The sequence below is a fragment of the Carcharodon carcharias genome, chromosome 4, assembly GCF_017639515.1.
Source record: "Carcharodon carcharias isolate sCarCar2 chromosome 4, sCarCar2.pri, whole genome shotgun sequence".
NCBI lineage: Eukaryota > Metazoa > Chordata > Chondrichthyes > Lamniformes > Lamnidae > Carcharodon > Carcharodon carcharias.
In genome coordinates this window covers 6,802,439-6,817,004 of record NC_054470.1, presented here as the reverse complement: position 1 = coordinate 6,817,004, position 14,566 = coordinate 6,802,439, and the positions used below count along the sequence as shown (strand labels likewise).

Genomic DNA, 14,566 nt, shown 5'->3' with positions numbered 1-14,566 from the left:
TGATCAAGTGCACCATAGCTTGAAAGTCAGATTCTAAGAGGTTGTCTTCCATGTTTAAAAGTGCCACAGTGTTCACAAGCAGATGTTTATTTGAACCCACTTCTGGAAGAATGTAAGAGTGAAAGAAAGAATTACCTGGTATTTCAATAGAGCCTTTCACATCCTCAGAATGTTCTAAAGTATTCACACCCAACGAGATACTTTTGAAGTGTAATAATTGTTATAAAGTAAACAAACAAGCCAAGTTGCACACAGAAAGATTCCACAAACAGTAACCCTCGCTTCCCCAAACTCATATCTGGCACACAACAATTGGTTCATTTGATCTTGACAGGCATATTCTCAAAGGCTGTTGCAGTATATTTCCCTCTTTGTTGCAAGAGCAGATTTCACAGAGTATGAGGCAGGAAAGAGTGACTGGAGAAGCTAGAGGTTGCCTCTTTTCCTCTTCACATATACTCTACATGACAGATTGCAGCTTCTTCAGCAGCCATTCTTGTCTCTCTGATCTCTCTTCACACTTAAAGCAAAACTTTGTCTCTCTCTTCAGGCAGTGGAAAAGTCCAGGCCCCAGTACCAGTGTAGAAGTGGAGGACAGAGTTTCTATGGATGCAGTGTAATTTGAATCCAGCAAGCAGCAGTTCAGAGACTAGCACCACACCTACATTAGCACACTGTTTTCCAATAGAGTTTTGAGCTCACCAAACTTGGGGCAATCTAATCACCATATTCACTACTCGATACAAAATATGGGCACTATTAATTAAACAAACGTACAATCCTTTGAAATTAGGTTTGAGGTTTTAAGCTGTCAGCAATCAAAACCGATACTTCCACTGCCAGGGAACAGCTTCAGAGGATTTTGCATTCCAACGATTCTACAAAGCAGGTCTGCTCAATACACTCTCAAAGGGTGATGACAATCTGTTAACAGAAGAGTTCTATTTCTGACAGTGCGCTCCAGTATATTTCAAATAAACATATTTCTTCAAGAGTAAACTGCCTCTATTTTATCAACATTGATATATAAGGAGACTTGGGGAGGGAAAAGAATCAACAAAGCGCTAAGTTCAGTTCTGAAGAAGAGTCATATTGGACTCAAAACGTTAACTCTGTTTCTCTCTCCACAGATGCTGCCAAGACTTGCTGCATTTTCCAGTACTTTCTGTTTTTATTTCAGATCTCCAGCATTTGCAGTATTTTGCTTTTAATTAACAAACCTCTGGGTGGAATTTTTCCTTTGGTGGGTGGGCTTGGCGGGTGTGGAGCCGATCACCGCTTGCCATCAGCTCTGCGCCACCATTTTACGCCAATTAAGGCCCACCCAGCATATGATGCGATGGGTAGCAGTTAGCACTACCTGTGTGTGCGGTGGGGGGAGGAGGGAGAGTCGGGGCTAGTGCTCTTTCACAAATGCGCGCGAAAGAGTGCTTCAATCTCCCTGTGGCACGGAGCTGAATCGATATTAAAGGTTTAAAAATTGATTTAAATATGTCCCCACTCATGTGACTACATGAGTGGGGACATGTTTTTATACTCATAAAAATGTTTTTATTGATTTAATAAAAGTTTTAGGAAACCTCATCCCGCTCGTGGATGAGATTTACTAAAAAACGCGAAGGCCGCTTGTCCTTTTCGCCTGCCCCGCCAACCTTAAAAGGTTAGACAGGCAGCATCTATTATAACCTTAATTAAATGCTTAATGGCCTTAATAGGCCGTTTATATATCAGCCGGAGTTGGCTGTGTGCCCGCCGACCCAAACATTGCTACTCAGCACAATGATGTCATCGCGTGTCATTTTACGCGTTGGTGTATTGGACCCGCCCCCGCACGCGGACGGAAAAATCCTGTCCTTTAAGTATTGGCTTCTGCCTCTAACTTTTGCCCTGCTGATGCTCTGTTGCCTGCCATTCCAAACACAGCGTCCAAACATTTAATAGATCTTTGGTTCATGGGCAATCTCCTGTAATCTCTCTTCTTACGCCAATATTCCTTTCAATTGCTCACTTCAACAGATCCATTAAGATGAAGGTTGAACACATTTGAATAAAAACAAAATACTGCGGATGCTGGATGAAGAGGAGAAGTTACATTCACCGATCCCGCAATGACCACAGAGACTCAGGCTTCCTTTAACTGGTTTTATTCAAGCATATGCAAGGGAACTGCAATCATTCCTAAGAATGAAGACCCAGCTCCCTGACTGATGACATTTCACTACTCTTGTACTTTTTCTTATCATAACACATTTGAGTACATTTGAATACATCCAATCGGTAACCGGCGCACCAGCTCCAAAGTAACTCTATCCTACTGAGTATAGAAACATGTGATTTTTCTTAGCAATTATTCTAAAGGATGTATACATAATATTATCCAATCAGCATTAAAACACATACGCAAAGACCTTGGCTCTTACAACTCAAGACTTTGTGTTTCATCAAAGCCCCTTCTTTGTCCATTGTTCATCATTCCTAAACTAATCCATATCTAAGCTAAACCATTTGTCCTCCCCTTGTCTGAGGGTCGAGCATACTTAATCTAACTTTGTGCCATGTTTTATCTCCAGTCTAGCTCTCAAGGCTTCACCGCATCATTGCTCTACTTCAATTGTCCAGCCTGACAGAGGCTGTCCTCCCTGTTACTGGACATTAGCTCATTTCTTGACTTCTGTGTAAATCACACAAAATCTCAAAGCCTCTTTGTATGCAATGTCCATCTGATTATCCTTAACTGTTAATATGTTTAGCATCAATGGCTGCCTGGTGATTTTAAGTAGGTTCAGCAAACTCTTACTGTGTTCTCATTTTTAATATATATATTTAACTTCCCCCACCCCCCCTGCTGCCGCTGCACCCCCCCCCCCCCCCGCCACCCAACACTGGAAATCTGAAATAAAAACAGAAAATGCTGGAAAATCTCAGCAGGTCTGGCAACATCTATGGAGGAAGAATCAGTGTTAACATTTCAAGTCCATGTGACTTCTTCTGAATAGATTTCACTATTGCTGCAAGCCCTGGCTTGCTAACAGTGCACATTTCAACCCTCATTGTAGCCATGCAGTGCTGTCCATGGTTCACTCGCCTCAACGGTTTTGTGAAATCCGCCAACTACAAGCTAAACAGGACCAGGTCGTCCAGTTAGTACTCCCTGTGTCATTAGATTTCGCAAGAAAATGGAAAGCAATCAGACCGCTGTCCTTCTGAAGGCCAACTCTGTTTTCACAGCACTCCACCGAGACACCCTGCAGGTCTAATTGTACTGTCAATTAAAGGCACCCAGAATGACCAGGGACAGAGCAGGTAACAAATGGCAAATTATTTTCTTTCTGGTTTCTTGAGCAAGTGATTCTTCAGCTTTCAGGTCACCAGAAACCTGACAACTGAACTATACTCATAAACATAATCGCGGTCCGAACAATATGTGATTCCTATCTGAAAGCAATATGGCTGATTCCTCCTCGCTTAATTATGGACAGATTAGGGACAGAATAGTGGTCTAGCAAGTGACACCCTTACTCAGACCCTCGAGTACAACTATAGCTTTAACAGAACTCACCATTGTGTGGCTCTAAAAATGAACAGCATCAATTTGCCACGTGGCTGTGGTTGATTCACCACAAGTAGCAAGTGTATTGGGCAACATTGCTTTAGAGGATAGGTTAGAGGAAGCGGATCACCTAGGCTGGGCTTTTCTGTGCCTGCTGGCATTGGGTGTGTTCAGTGGCATGAGCAGACAATATGGCGCGATTGGTTTCACGATGGCGTGAAACCAGTTCGAGATCATCCACTCAATCCAACAACAGCGGGCCGCATTTCCTGCTATTGGACAACAGGAACATGATTGTAATACATTTGTCTATCATTATTAGGCTAGCCCACCGGAATCATCCCCCCTCCCCATCCCATCACCTGTTTAACATCAAGCTAAAGTTCAACCCAAGTTGGTGGGGGAGTGGTCAAGTGGTCAACGGCAGCCCTGTCGTTGAGGTGACTTGTAGGGGTGCGGGCAGGTAAGGGCTGCCTTGTGGTTAAGGCAACTTGTGGGGGGAGGGTCAAGAGCAGATCTGCCATTGAGGTGACTTGTTGCGGGGGACAAGGGTTGCCTTGCAGTTGAGGTGACTTGTGGGGGTTGAGGGGGGGACCACAAGGGTAGCCCTGCTGTTGAATATAGTGCACAAGCATTAGGGGTTGGGGGGTATGGTGGGCGAGGGAAGCAACCAAGCAATAGGGAAACGTGTATAAAGTGATCGTTCCTCTGCAGCTGCTACAGTTCAGGTGCAGCCACGCTGATGGGATTGGAGTCAGGTTTCTAGCTTATCTGCCCACTCAAGCAATGCAGAGGCATCAAAGAGCCACCAAGTGCTCCAGGGGATGTGAGGCCAAACCATCACTTTGGTCTGAAAGCTGAACAGGGCATGGGGGAGAGGCCCTGGACTGAGTCACCTGCCTTTTATCTTATGCAGAAAGGTTTCACATCTGAGTAACAAGGACACTGTTCATCAGAACAAGGAGCCATAGGCAGGGAGACATTCTTGGGGGTTTATTGACAATGGTGAATAGTATGTACAAGTGATTAACGCCCATGCCCAGGCTGTGCAACTCATTCTTAACTTTCCTAATCCTGCCGCTATGTCTTGGAGCTCCCTGGACATCCACAGTGGAGGTGGAGGCAGCTTGCTGACTACAATGCCCTGTCTGTGATGACCTTGACGGGTGTCCTCTGGAGGTCCAAGACTTGGTGGGCCCTGGCCTGCTTTCGGTGTCCTGCTCTATGGCAGTGGCACCCTCATCGGCTTGTGGGGCTGGAGCTGCGGAGGTCACAGGAAGAGGGGATTTATTTGGGCCAGAAATTCCCAGCGTCATCTGGATGGATAGCCCCAGGGTGTGTACCTGCTGATCCTCCTCCCTATGGGTGCCAAGGGTCCCTGGCTGACTCCTTGAGGGGATGTGATAGCTGGAGTGAGATCGAGCTGCCCAGCACCCCTTTCACGTACACCTCATTACAGCCTTCGTTCAAACATGGACAAAAGAGCTGAACTCCCGAGGTGAGGTGAGAGTGACTGCCCTTGACATCAAGGCAGCATTTGACCGAGTATGGCACCAAGGACCCCTAGCAAAACTGGAGTCAATGGGAATGAGGGGCAAAACTCTTCACTGGTTGGAGTGATACCTACCACAAAGGGAGATGGTTGTGGTTGTTGGAGGTCAGTCATCTCAGATCTAGGTCATCACTGCAGGAGTTCCTCCAGGTATTGCCCTCGGCCCAACTATCTTCAGATGCTTCATCAATGACCTTCTCCATCATAAGGTCAGAAGTGTGGACGTTTGCTGATGATTGCACAATGTTCAGCACCATTCACAACTCCTCAGGTACTGAAGCAGTCGATGTCCAAATGCAGCAAAACCTGGACTTGGGCTGACAAGTGACAAGTAACATTCATGCCACACAAGTGTCAGGCAATGACGATCTCCAACAAGAGAGAATCCATCCATCGCCCCGTGATGTTCAATGGCAGTACCGTCACTGAATTCTCCACTATCAACATCCTGGGAGCTACCATTGACCAGAAACTGAACTGGACTAGCCATATAAATACTGTGGCTACAAGAGCAGGTCAGAGACTAGGAATCCTGCTGCGAGTAACTCATCTCCTGACTCCGCAAAGCCTGTTCACCATCTGCAAGGCAGAAGTCAGGAGTGTGATGGAATACTCCCCACTTGCCTGGATGAGTGCAGCTCCCACAACACTCAAGAATCTTGAAACCGTCCAGGACAAAGCAGCCTGCTTGATTGGTACCACATCCACAACCATTCACTCCCAACATCACCAACACGCAGTGGCAGCAGTGTGTCCCATCTATAAGATGCACTGCAGGAATTCACTAAAGCTCCTTCGACAGCACCTTCCAAACCCATGACCACTACCATCTAGAAGAACAAGGGCAAAAGATAGATGGGAACACCACCACCTGGAAGTTCCCCTCCAAGTCACTCACCATCCTGACTTGGAAATATATCGCTGTTCCTTCACTGTCACTGGGTCAAAATCATGGAATCTCTTCCTAACAGCACCTTGGGTGTACCTACATCACATAGACTACAGCAGTTCAAGAAGGCAGCTCACCACCATCTTCTCAAGGGCAATTAGGGATGGGAAATAAATGCTGGCCCAGCCAGTGAGACCCACATCCCACGATTGAATAAAAAAAGACTGTTGGAGGCCAACTATGGCATCAGCGATGGAGTTAAGCCCACGCAGCATTGCAGGACCAATGTCCTGGACCATGGTCTCCATGACACCTGTCATCCTACCAGTGTTGACCTTGGTGCAGTAGCATGCCGGAGCTATCACCTCAGAGTGAAGGCAGATGCACTTCTCCACCGTGCCTTGCAATCTGAGGAGTGCAGCGGACATCCCTTCCTGATGTTCCCGAACTTGCCTATGCAGCTCCAGCAACTATGACATGGCCGAGTCCAGAGGCTCATCATCTGACTCAATTTCAGCACGTTTCTGGCCTCCAACAGTCCTCCGAGTGCTGGACACCAGGGAAGTCCCTGCCATCGCCTGCTGTGGATCAGACAGTGTGATGTGCTCACCAGATTGTGATCCTGAGGCCATTCTAAAGAGAGGTGTGTGTCTCTGTGCTGGTGGAGGGTGTGGGTAAGCACTGTGTCGGGACCTTCTAGGATGGTGCCTCCAGATTCCTCTTCAAAGCTTTCTTCAGTGTTTGATTGGAGGCCCTGGGTCATGGACTCTGTCGGCTGTGTCCCAGATGTGCCTGTGCAAGCAAGGAGAGATAATTAGTGCATGGCAGTGGCCTGTGAAACAGGATACATCAGTCACGGCATGGTTGTCTGATGGATGTTACACTGCTGGACCCTCACTTGGTAGAGCGCTGCTGATCTCACCGTCAGCACAGGAACGGTCCAGACGCTTGCCGGCCAGCTGGATGGCTCTGTTTTCAAAGTCCACGGGGGCCTTGATTTCAGTCATCCCTCCACCAGTCTGCGGCTTTTCCTTTTTGTTGTGTGTCAGCTTGTCCTGCATGAATAGAGATGGAGAAAGTGTAAGCAGGACACCTGCTAGGCCAGTTGATAAGTATGCCTGGCATGTGAGTGGTGATTGATCCCTTGGATGGGATGAGGACAGTGGTGGTGATTGTGAGAGGGTGAATGATGATGTCCCTTGAACTGACAGTGAGTGAGGGCCATGTGGATGTGTGAGGGGTTTGTGAGTGTGAGAGTTGAGAGTGATGAGAAGAGTGACTTACCCTGGCGGAACGGAGGAGATCATTCGTCCTCTTGTGGCACTGAGTGTCTGTCCTTTTTTGAAGGGCGCTGGCACTAACCACTGCTGCTACCGCCTCCCAAGCCTGGTTGGTCAAGCTGCTCCCACCCTACAGCCAGAGCGGGGGTAGAGGACATCCCAGCAGGACTCCATGGCATCCAAAAGGTGTTCCAGTGACACGTCACTGAACCTGGAGGCTGCAGTCTTTTTGCCTTTAGTGGACATCTTCCCTGCAGCATTCGTGGTTTGGAAGCACTGAGATGTGTGCGCATGGTTGGACTTTAAATATGGTGCCCGGTGTGATGAAGCGACGAGGTGATGGTGGGCAGGCGAATGAGAGCTCGCCCACCATGAAAATGGCATGTTTCTGAGGAATGCAAAAATAACGTGGTGGGTTTGGGACTATACGATGTGAAAGCCCGCCATCACAGCCTGTGAGTAGAGTATTGTTCTACCCACCCGCTACAGCGCTTAGTGCAAATCTGGGATGATGCCACCCCATGTGTGCAGGAGCTGTCGCAGGCAGATAGGATACTACAAATACTATTCCGCCAGAGGGCAACTCAGATTCTGACTTCAGGCTATCAATGAGTAAACTCCAGCCCTATGTATGCATATTATTTTTTATTCTCAGAATTGGGATGTCTCTGAAAATCCAGGGTTTATGGCCATCCCTAGTTGCCCTTTAGAGGTGCTGGTGACCATCGTCTTAAACCTTTTCACCTATGTGATGTAAGTGCTCCCAAGCTGCTGTTTGGCAAGGAGTGCCGAGATCTTGACCCAGTATCATTGAAAGAGTGGTGATATCTGTCTAAGTCCGGATGGTGCACGATTTGGAGGGGACACTGGAGATAATGGTGTTACCAAGCTTCTTCAACTTGCCCTGCTAGATGGTGGAAGTTGCAGGTTTTGGAGGTGTTGATAGAAGTCTTGGTGATTTGGTAAAAAGTATCCTGTACAGTGCCACAGCACATTGGGGTTGTGCAGTAAGTTGATGCTGAAGTGTAGTAACCTTCCAGCCATTCAGAATACAAAGGTTTTAAAGTTGCAAGACTTTTTTTTAAAGTAATTCAATATAGATTAACTGTTCTTTCTGGGAAATTTATCTATAGCAGAGAGCACAATATAACAAAATGCTCAGATCTTACAAAAACACTACACCTAGTTTCATAAGGGAAAATAAACCTGATGAGACATTCGTCTGTGAACTAATAATTAGGATATATGGATAACAGTTACTTGTTTCAACTTTTAAGTATCTATGGTCCTAAAAGAGAAATAAAATGGTTCTTATGTGAAGATTGCTAATATTGTGCTCATGCCCTGCAGTGTAACACTTAAAAGTTGAAACAAGTAACTGTTTATACCTCTGTTATCAATATACTGTAATTATTAGTTCACAGATGAATGTCTCACCAGGTTTATTTTCCCCTATGAAACTAGGTGTAGTGTTTTTGTAAGATCTGAACATTTTGTTATATTCTGCTCTCTGCTATCATGTCTGTTTGGGAGGTGTAAATAAAGTAAGTTCAATATTGGCTGCTCGCGGTGAATCCATATGTTGAGCATTTCTCAGTGTAGTACACAACAGAAAGACAACAACGAGGCTGGGATGGCTTTTTGTTTGCATTTCATATAAGAAATTAAGACTGAAGAACATTGTGACACATTGTTGGAACTCCTAAAGTTGATTTTGAGGAATTTTGAGCAATCTGTCCTTCCAAACTACTGCCTCACTTCCAAACTCTCTTTCCTCTCCAAAGTCCTTGAACATGCTGTCACCCCCCCTCAAATCCGTCTTTCACAGAACTCTGTATTTGAATTCCTCCATTCAGGTTTCTGATCCTGCCCCAGTGCTGAAACATCTCTTATCAAAGTCACAAGTGAAATACTATAGGCAGAATTTTCTGTACCCGCTGGCTTCAGGTGTCCTGACAGGCACGAGCGGACAACATGGCAGGAACGCCAAAAATCGCTTTCACGACGCCATGAAACCAGTTTGCAGTTGTACACTCTGTTCGTCAGTGGTGGGCCGCATTTCGCATCGCTGCACGTTGGGAACTTCATTACAATACATATGCATTTCATTATAAGTCCTGCTCCCGGGAATCATTCCCCCAGGCTGGATCAACTGGACATAAGCGATGTGCACCTGCCGAACTGCACTTCCCTCAGAGCTTTAAGGCTTGTTTGCCTACCTTGCTTCGGTGGGGGGGGCTTACAGGCAGGCCTCTCCTTACCAGACCACCCATAAGGCAGGAGTGGCTTTTCAATGGCTGCAGGGCTGGGGCTTGCTTGAGACAGGGGGAGAAGTGGCCTCAGGTAAGGGAAGAGGCTGCAGGGCAAGTGCTGTCTGCGGAAGGTGGGTATTCTAGGGTGTATGCAGAGAACATATTGATCTGTGCAAGTGGCCTCAAGATGGTGAGGACCGATGAGGCAGTCTCCAGAGGAGATGAGGCCAAATGGAGGTGTGTGAGTGTGTATGAGCGAGTGAGTGGTGACGTCCCTTGAACTGGCAGTGAGTGAGATGCCAGTGAATGTGTGATGGGTCATAGAGTCACAGAGGTCTACAGCACAGAAAAAGGCCCTTTGGCCCAGCAAGTCTGCGCCAGTCAAACAAGTACCTAACTATTCTAATCCCATTTTCCAGCACTAGGCCCATAGCCTTGTATACCATGGCATCACAAGTGCACATCCAAATACTTCTTAAATGTTAAGAGGGTTTCTGCCTCTACCAGCCTTTCAGACAGTGAGTTCCAGATTCCCACCACCCTCTGGGTGAAAAAATTCTTCCTCATATCCCCTCTAAACCTCCTGCCCCTTACCTTAAATCTATGCCCCCTGGTTATTGATTCCTTCACCAAGGGGAAAAGTTCCTTCCTGTCTACCCTATCTATGCCCCTCCTAATTTTACACACCTCAATCATGACCCCCCTCAATCTCCTCTGCTCCAAGGAAAATAACCCCAGTCTGTCCAATCTCTCCTCAAAACTAAAATTCTCCAGCCCAGGAAACATCCTGATAAATCTCCTCTGCACTCTCTCTAGTGCCATCACATCCTTCCTATAATATGGATTCCAGAACTGCATGCAATACTCCAGCTGTGGCCTAACCAGCATTTTATACAGTTCCAGCAGAACCTCCCTGCTCTTATATTCTATGCCTCGGCTAATAAAGGCAAGTATCCCTTCTTATGCCTTCTTAACCACCTTATCTACCTATTCCATTACCTTAAGGGACCAGTGGATATGCACACCAAGGTCCCTCTGCTCCTCGGTACTTCCCAGGGTCCTACCATTCATCGTGTATTCCCGTGCCTTGTTTATCCTGCCCAAGTGCATCACCTTACACTTATCCGGATTAAATTCCATTTGCCACTGATCATCCCATCTGACCAACCTGTCTATATCCTCTTGTAATCTAAGGCTATCCGCCTCACTATTTACCATCCCACCAATTTTCGTGTCATCTGCGAGCTTACTGATCAACCCTCCTATATTCAAGTCTAAATCATTTATATCTACCACAAACAGCAAGGGACCCAACACCAACCCCTGTGGAACCCCACTGGACACAGGCATCCAGTCACAAAAACACCCCCCAACCATCACCCTCTGCTTCCTGCCACTCAGCCAATTCTGGATCCAATTTGCCAAATTGCTTTGGATCCCATGGGCTCTTACCTTCGTTATCAGTCTTCCATGTGGGACCTTATCAAAAGCCTTGCTGAAGTTCAAGTAGACTACATCAAATGCATTGTCCTCATCTACACACCTGGTCACCTCTTCGAAAAATTCAATCAAATTGGTCAGACATGACCTCCCCTTAACAAAACCATGCTGACAGTTCTTGATTAATCCCTGACTCTCCAAGTGTGGATTAATTCTGTCCCTCAGAATTGCTTCCAATAGTTTCCCCACCACTGAGGTTAGACCGACTGGCCTGTAGTTCCCTGGTTTATCCCTTCCTCCCTTCTTGAATAATGATAACACATTGGCTGTCCTCCAGTCCTCTGGCACCTCTTCTGTGGCCAGACATGTATTGAAAATTACTTCCAGTGCCCCTGCTATCTCCTTCCTTGCCTCACTCAACAGCCTGGGATACATTTCATCTGGGCCTGAGATTCATTTCCTTTTAAGCCTGCCAGACCACTTAGAACTTGCTCCCTTTCTATACTAATTTCTTTAATTATATCACAGTCCTTCTGCTTGATTTGCATACCCATGCCGTCCCTCTCAATTGTGAACACTGATATAAATTATTCATTTAAGACCCTACCTATGTCTTCCAGCTCCACACACAAATTACCACTATGGTCCTTAATGGGCCCTACTCTTTCCCTAGTTATCCTCTTACTCTTAATGTACTTGTAAAATAACTTTGGATTTTCCTTTATTTTACCTGCCAATGTTTTTTTCATGCCCCCCTTTTTGCTCTCCTAATCCCCTTCTTAAGTTGCCCCTCACACATCCTATACTCCTCTAGGGCTTCCGCTGTTTTGAGCCCTCAGTATCTGCCATAGCATCCCTTTTTCTCTTTATCCAGTCCTGCATATCCCTTGACATCTAGGATTTCCTGGATTTGTTGGTCATATCCTTTACCTTTACTGGAATTAGTTGGCCCTTTACGCTCCCTATTTCTTTCTTGAACGCGTCCCACTGCTCTGACACAGATTTACCAAAAAGTAGCTGCTCCCAGTCCACTCTGGCCAAATCATATCTGATTTTATTAAAATCAGCCTTCCCCCAATTTAGAACTCTGATTTCTGGCCCATCCTTGGCCTTTTCCATAACAAAGTTGAATCTAACGGAGTTATGATCACCACTGGCCTGGCTTCATTCCTTAAAATTAAGTCCAGGACTGCCCCCTCACTTGTAGGACCTTCTAGGTACTGGCTTGAAAAGCTCTCCTGGATGCATTTTAAGAATTCTGCTCCCTCTAAACTATCACACTATGACTAACCCAGTTAATATTGGGGAAGTTGAAATCCCCCACTATTACTACCCTATTATTTTTACATTTCTCTGAAATTTGCCTACATTTCTGCTCTTCTATTTCTCTCTGACTGTTTGGGGTTCTATAGTACACTCTCAGCAATGTGATTGCTCCATTTTTGTTTTTCAGTTCTACCCTTATGGCTTCATTTGAGGAGCCTTCTAAGATGTCATCCCTCCTTACTGCTGTAATTGATTCTTTGGTCAAAATTGTGATACCCCCTCCTCTTTTACCTCCTTCCCTGTCTCGCCTGGAGACCCTATATCCTGGAATATTGAGCTGCCAATCCTGCCCCTCTCTCAACCATGTCTCTTTGACAGCAATGACATCATACTTCCATGTGTTAATTTGTGCCCTCAACTCATCTGCCTTATTCATCAGACTCCTTGCATTAAAATAAATACCATCCAACCTTGCCAAACTCCCTTGCACCTTAACTGGCCTATAATTTCTGTGCCTTCCAGGCTTACTTGCTCTCTCTTCTAATTTTGGCTGTGAATCTCCCCCTGCTGAACCTCCTCTCAGGATCCCATCTCCCTGCCAAGTTAGTGTAAACCCTCCCCAACAGCACTAGAAAACCTTCCCACAAGGATGTAGGTCCCATTCTGATTCAGGTGCAACCTGTCTGCCTCGTACAGGTCCCACTGCCAGGTCCAGAAATGGTCCCAATGTCCAAGAAATCTGAAGCCCTCCCTCCTGCACTATCTCTCCAGCCACGCCTTCATCTGGACTAACATCCTATTTCTATACTCACTTGCGCGTGGCACTGGAAGTAATCCAGAGATTACTACCTTTGAGGTCTTGTTTTTTAATCTGCTTCCTGGCTCCCTAAATTCTGCTTGTAGGACCTCATTCCTCTTTCTACCTATGTCACTGGTACCAATGTGTGCCACGATCTCTGTTTGCCCTCTCCCTTTAGAATGCCCTGCAGCTGTTCAGTGACATCCTTGACCCTGGCACCAGGGAGGCAACATGCTATCCTAGAGTCACGTCTATGCCTGTCTGTTCCCCTTACTATCAAGTTTCCTACCACTATTGCACTTCCCCTCTTTTTCCTCCCTCTCTGTGCAGCTGAGCCACTCACAGTGCCAAGAGCGTAGCTGCACTCCCCAGATGAACCGTCACTCTCACCGTTTTCCAACACAGAAAACGGTTCTCGAGCGAGATGCACCTTGGGGATTCCCTGACTACCTGCCTGACACCTTTCTTCTGACTGATGGTCACCCATTCTCTATCTGGGCTTGTGAGTGTGTGAGTATAGAGTGATGAGATAGTTGCCTTGCTCTGGTGGCATGGATGAGACCATTCATCCCCTTTCTGCACTGGATGGTAAACCTCTTCTGTGCAGCACTGGCACTGAGCACCTCTGCCACTGCCTCCCAAGCCATGTGATGACAATGATGGGCGTCCTGTGGCCAGAGCAGGGGTAGAGGACATCGTGGAGAGCTCCAATGGTATCCAGAAGGTGTCCCAGGGAGGGGTCACTGAATCAAAAACAAAAATAGCAGGAAAAACTCAGCAGGTCTGAAAGCATCTGCGGAGAGGAACACAGTTGACGTTTCGAGTCCATATGACTCTTCAACAGAACTAAGTAAAAATAGAAGAGAGGTGAAATATAAGCTGGTTTAAAGGGGGTGGGACAGGTAGAGCTGGATAGAGGGCCAGTGATAGGTGGAGATAGCCAAAAGATGTCATAGACAAAAGGACAAAGAGGTGTTGAAGGTGGTGATATTATCTAAGGAATGTGCTAATCGGTGACATTAAGGGTAGAAAGCAGGACAAGCAAGGTAAAGATAGCCCTAGTCGGGGTGGGGTCGGGGGAAGCGATCGAAATAGGCTAAAAGGTAGAGATAAAACAATGGATGGAAATACATTTAAAAATAATGGAAATAGGTGGGAAAAGAAAAATCTATATAAATTATTGTAAAAAGGGGGGATCGGAAAGGGAGTGGTGATGGAGGAGAGAGTTCATGATCTAAAATTGTTGAATTCAATATTCAGTCCGGAAGGCTGTAAAGTGCCTAGTCAGAAGATGAGGTGCTGTTCCTCCAGTTTGCGTTGAGCTTCACTGGAACAATGCAGCAGGCCAAGGACAGACATGTGGGCATGAGAGCAGGGTGGAGTGTTGAAATGGCAAGCGATAGGGAGGTCTGGGTAATGCTTGCGGACAGACCGAAGGTGTTCCACCAAACACATCTTCCAGCCATCACCAGCTTTCTGAAACTGTTAGCATGACATGGTTGACCACACCATCCTCCACTATAGCCTCTCCACTGTCA

At 46.4% G+C, this 14,566-nt stretch overlaps 1 protein-coding gene across 4 annotated transcripts in view; it reads right to left on the bottom strand.

The window, feature by feature from the left end:
• Positions 1–14,566, bottom strand: part of LOC121276969 (aminopeptidase Q-like) — a 239,842-nt gene that overhangs the window by 212,219 nt on the left and 13,057 nt on the right. The window lies entirely within an intron of this gene.